Source organism: Sus scrofa, chromosome 5, assembly GCF_000003025.6.
Source record: "Sus scrofa isolate TJ Tabasco breed Duroc chromosome 5, Sscrofa11.1, whole genome shotgun sequence".
Classification (NCBI taxonomy): Eukaryota; Metazoa; Chordata; class Mammalia; order Artiodactyla; family Suidae; genus Sus; species Sus scrofa.
In genome coordinates this window covers 27,248,140-27,253,755 of record NC_010447.5, presented here as the reverse complement: position 1 = coordinate 27,253,755, position 5,616 = coordinate 27,248,140, and the positions used below count along the sequence as shown (strand labels likewise).

Below are 5,616 nucleotides of genomic sequence, written 5' to 3'. Positions count from 1 at the left end.
TTTCCTGTTATCCAAACTATATTTTCTTTATAAAAATTGTATTGCCCTATTTGGAGTAGTGGTACCTCATGAATCAAAATGGGCAACATTAAATTTTAAACTCAAAAGTATTCAGAAACCACACTTTTAGCTTCCTTCCCCCACACTGAAATACAAAGGTATAACTGCCATATAACACGAGAATAAAAGGCTAAAAACCCCCACAGCAACAGAACTCGAGCCGCCGAAGTTAGACTAAAAAGAAAGAAAACCACAGCACACTGTAGAAAGAATTTATTTGCCTCATACATTTAAAAAATCTCAATAGTGCATTCAACTATGAATTCAATCTTCTCATTCGAGGAGTTGCAAACCAAGTTTAAACAGAAACTTTTAATTGCTTTACATTTTCAAAACTCTTAAATTTACGAGGGGACATATCAAAAAAAGATTGAACATGGTAAGGCATAAACTTTTAATTAATAGGTCTACTATTCCGCCCCCAATGCCAATTCCACATAAGATACCTCACTCCACTCCGACCTACAGCTAAAGACTGAAGGAAAACAGGTTCAAACTCACTCTTGCATCCACTACTGAAAGAAGCGTTAACATTATTTAGGGTGGAAAAGTTATGTGTCCCTATCTCACACAATTTCATTCCTTCCTTCAAAAGCAAACGGCGAACCCAAAGACTGAGCTCTTCCCCCAGCTCTAAAAACGTACCCGTCCGCCCCTCTCCCCGCGATTCCTCTTTCCTCGTGGAACACGGAGAACTAACGGTTTCCGCGGTGCCGGCTCTGCCGGGGCCCCGGCGGGCTGCCCCCGCGCCCCGGAAAACAAAGGGGATTCCCAGCCATTGTCCTCCGCGGCGTTGAGCATCACCAGCACTAGCAAGGCAGTAGCTTGCGCAGTTATCTCCACAGCGGGCAATGTCACAACCCGACCAACAGCACAAACTACTACCTCAGCCAGGGCCATGGTGTCGGGGAGGCACCGGACCACGCTGAGGCGACAGAAACCGCCCCGGCTCTCTCCTCCGTCCTTCCTCGGCCGCCGACGTCGGCCCCGCGCCCCTGCCCTTCCCCGCCGCGCCCGGAGACCCCGCCCAGCGCCGTGCCGCTCGGCCGCACCGGGCGCGCCCCCGGGAGCTCCAGGCATCTTAGCCGCGCCGGCGCCCGGGGGAGGCCTGGCTGGCGTCCTCTACGTAACGAACCGCTCTGGAAAGAGAAAAGCAGCGGAGGGGTCCTGGCGGAGGTCATCGCTCCCTCCACCGCCCCAGGGGACGCCGGAAAGCAGGAAATGGGCAGCAGAAGCGCAGCAGACGCCTACGGAACCCGGACGGCCCCCGAAAGACCGCGAGCAGCTGCTCCCGCGCTTCGCTAGTCGCCAGCGAAGAGCTCCGGGCGGTCCCCGCCGCGTTCCCGCCACGTCTCCGGGCTGTGCCGCTCGCGCCTCTCCCCGCCCAGGCCCGTCGTGGAGGCTGGGCGGCGGCCGGGCCCCCACCAGCGCCGCACTCGCACACCTGCCGCGTGGCCGGCTCTCCGCGCGGGAGGTCGCCCCGGGGCTCTCCCCGCAGAGGCGGACATGAGCTCCCGGGCCGCGCTCACAAACCAGGGCACAGCCCGGAAGTCCCAGGCCACCGGCTCGCCAGCACCCTTCGGGGAATCCCGTGCACCTCCGCAGGAGGCGAGGAAAACAAACAAAAACCCCGAAAAACTGAAACCGGGCCGGACGGCGGGATGGGTGGTAGAGGCAGCAGCTCGGCGCGCGCGGACACACGCCCCGTCTCGCGCTCCGCTGCTCCAGTGAGTCTGGACGAACCATAGAGATCACTTAAGGAGGCTCGCGCGCTACTCCCCACCACGTGACCGTTCCGCCAGGCAGCGCCCCCCGCCCCCGCGCCGCCATCTTACATCCGGGGCAGAGGCGGCATCCCCTTTCCCCGCCTTGGCAAACTTCGACGTGTCACTAGAAATCAGTCCCCAAAGGGGGGATCCCCGATTCCACGTCACCGAAGTGCTGAGACCCCGGGCCACGCCCTCCCCCAGCCCGCTTAGGGGGACAGAGTGGAGCCCCTAACTTCTCCCGGCCTTTGCCCGCAAAGAAAATGGCGGCACTTACCGCCGTCTAAGTGGACACGTTGTACTCTGGCCGGGTTTAAAGTTTCCGGCACCTCCTTCCCATCCGGCAAGGACACCGCCACATGCACTCCACCCCGCGGCGGCGCCTTGCTACATTCCGCAGGAAAGCGGCGGGAAAGCTGCAGCACTGCTCGCTTTAATGCGCAGGCTCCTGGGACTTGGAGGTGGTTGGTTTTTTTTTTTCTTTTAAAGGCCAAGTTTGGGAAAAGGCCGACTGCAACGAGCGTCATCTGCCTTGGGGCAAGGCAACTTTTTGCCTACCGTTCTGAGTTTTTCTTTTAAGTTAAATCATTTTGAAGAGAATGTAAGCAGGGGTTGCCAGTTAAGATACAGAACATCCAATTAAATTCGAATTTCAGATAAAGGAATAATATTTAGGCATAGCTATGTCCCCTATGCTAAAGAAAGATCACCTGAAATTCAAATTTAACTGGCAGTCCTATATTTTATCTGCTAAATCTGGCAATATTATTACTCATCATGCTTCTGAAAATCCAGACCATGTAGCAAAAGTCAGGAAACTCTTCGGACTTGTGACTCCGGGCGGAGACTTTGATCCTTTCACGAAGGCCAGAGGGCTAAGAAGCAAGCAGTGCACGAAGGTCCGCTGTTAGGGAACTATTGACTGAAACCACCTGCCTTGGCCAGGCGTTAAGAGCAGTCTCACCAGAGGCGGTCCTGATAGAGCAAACCTGAAGAAGTTGGGTTGGGCCAAAAAGAAGGAAGAGATAACCAACCTTCCAGGATCCTTGGTGCTGAAATCTGTTGTGGCTGAGGGGTGCACACACCACCCGGAAGGACCCTGAGTCAAATACGAGCCAAGTAAGATGCCCGGCCAGAGACAACCTGGAAACTAACCCCATTATGATGAAACCTGAGGCTTTGAGCCCTGTGACAGAGCAGGGGTTCCCCTTCCTGCAAGACATACATATATAATTACTTTTTGGAAAAGAGTCCCTCCCATTTTTACCCAACGAATCCAATTTTGATAATGTCCTCTCAGCCAAAGGATCTCACTGAAAATTAAGGATTATTGAACACTGTCTTTTCATTTCTATATGTTACTGCTGATGGGACACAATTTCTTTAACAAGTTTTCAAATTAAAAAGCATCCTGGGGAGGTTCCCTTGTGGTGCAGCAGCTTAAGGATCCAGTGTTGCTGCAGCTGTGAAGGAAGGAAGAAAGGAAGGAAGGAGAGGAAAGGAAAGAAAAGAAAGAACAGAGGGAGGGAGGAAAGGAAGCATCCTGCCGGATATGTTTCAAAATAAAATTTGTAATATGCATATTCAGAAAATAAAATACACTTGGGTATGACCACTGACATATCTCAATGTTATGCTTATTGTACACATTTTTAAAGCAACTGCTGAAGGTAGTTTGCCTGCAATGTCTAATCTGAACTATTTCTAATTAACAATATATTTTTGTGTATATACAGACATATTTACAATTAAATGCCTTCCTTTTTTTTTTTTTTTTTAAAGGGCCGCACCTGTGACATATGGAAGTTCCCCGGCTAGGGGTTGAATTGGAGCTGCAGCTACTGGCCTACACCACAGCCACAGCCGTAGCAACACCAGATCCTAACCACATTTGCAACCTACTCTACAGCTTGCAGCAATGCTGGATCGTTAACCCACTAATCGAAGCCAAGGACCAAACCCACATCCTCATGAATACTAGTTGGGTTCTTAACCCGCTGAGCCACAACAGAACTCTTAAATGCCTTGACAAAGTATAAAACTGACTATACATCACAGTGATGCTTATCACAAAATCTGTAGAAACTTCACTAATAGTTTCATTATGATTCACACCACCTGGTCTGGCGAAGCAATGATTGGGCTGGTATGGCCATCATCCCTCACTGCTCATTCACTGCACAGCTGACCACATTATCCTGCACCATAAAAAATGTCACTTGTCATAATGGTACAGATTTTTATTTTTTAATTTTTTTCTTTTCCTTTTTAGGGCCGCACCCACAAGGGATCTGAGCCGTGTCTACAACCTATACCACAGCTCACGGCAATGCCAGATCCTTAACCCACTGAGCAAGGCTGGGATCATGGTCCCTGGTCGGATTTGTTTCTGCTGCGCCACGACGGGAAACTCTACAGATTTTTAAATGATCATCAGACAGTTGTTTGGTCTACAGTATACAGGTACATTACTTTAGAGCAGTAACATTTCCAAATAAATGTGGTCATTACACTATAATTGTATCAGATTCCTTTCTACAACTGGCCTTTTTGTGACAATGTTGACACCAATATACTCATCTTTCAGACACAACGTGCTATTATCAGCTCTTTTCCTCCACCCATAATATCCAGAATCTAAGCTTACTTTCCAAATGTGAGCACTCTCAGCTTATCAATCCTTTACTATGACCTCATAGCAGAAAACTGCAACAGCTTATAACTTCAAGTTTATCTTCCTTGTTTCATAATTTACTCCTAAAAAAAAAAAAAAAAATCACTCCAAACTCCTGCCACTTCAAATCTAAACTACTCTGCTTGGCTTTCAAGGAATTTCATGAATGGGCCTCAATCCCTTACTGTCAACCTTGTTTCATACCATACACCAAAATGTAGTCTACCAATTTCCTCATATGTCAGGGATACGTCTTTCTTACATTTTTTGTCTTTGCCTGAGATTTCTCCAATATCCTTTGGATCCATCTAAAACCTACCTAGCTAGTTCCATCTCTATCACTCAGCTTTTTCATTTCTTAATCTTCCTTCTGAATACTAACAACAGTATCCTGAACCACAGAAGACTAGGCTAAGCTTTTTGATTTTGTGATCCCATATTAATCTGTACTAGTCTTTCAAAGTACTCTGCACTTCATATTTCCTGCACAACTGTAAATTCCACGAGGACAGAGACGAATCCAATGACTAACACATAATGGGAACTAAAATGCTAATATCACATGAAAACTCAATTACATACAGTCTTGTAGTTAGTATTGTATGTATGCGGTTTCCTCAACTAGCTACAAGCACCTGAGAGCTCCAATAACTTCTGTTGCATACAGCAAGGACACAATTATGAATATACATGTTATACTGGTTGTCCGGTAAAAGGCAAAAAATCCCTTTCCCTCTGGGAGAAGGTATGGGTTTTCTGCCCATTTCTTGAATGATATGTGTTTAAAAAAAAATTTTTTTTAATGTAGCATCCACCAGTTACCATGTGCCCAGGATGGTTCTTTACAACACTCCTTTTTAAAATTCTAATGAACAACTCTGTGTTACAGATGAGAAAGTCAAAACAGGTTAATTAACCCAAGGTCACACATCTAGTCACATGATGGAATTGAATCTAGGAAGTCTTGCCCCAAACTTTGGGCTGTTAACCACTAAGCTACTACAAATCAGTAGCTTAGTAGTCTTGCCCCAAACTTTGGGCTGTTAACCACTTAAAAACAAACTGCAAATCAGTAAGGTGTTTTAAACTCTCCTGGACCAATACTAAAAAACCCAG

General features: G+C 47.8%; 1 non-coding gene across 1 annotated transcript; it reads right to left on the bottom strand.

Moving 5' to 3' along the window:
* Positions 870-954, bottom strand: MIRLET7I (microRNA let-7i). Its single transcript, NR_038501.1, has one exon. It is a non-coding gene; the product is annotated as a microRNA let-7i (primary transcript).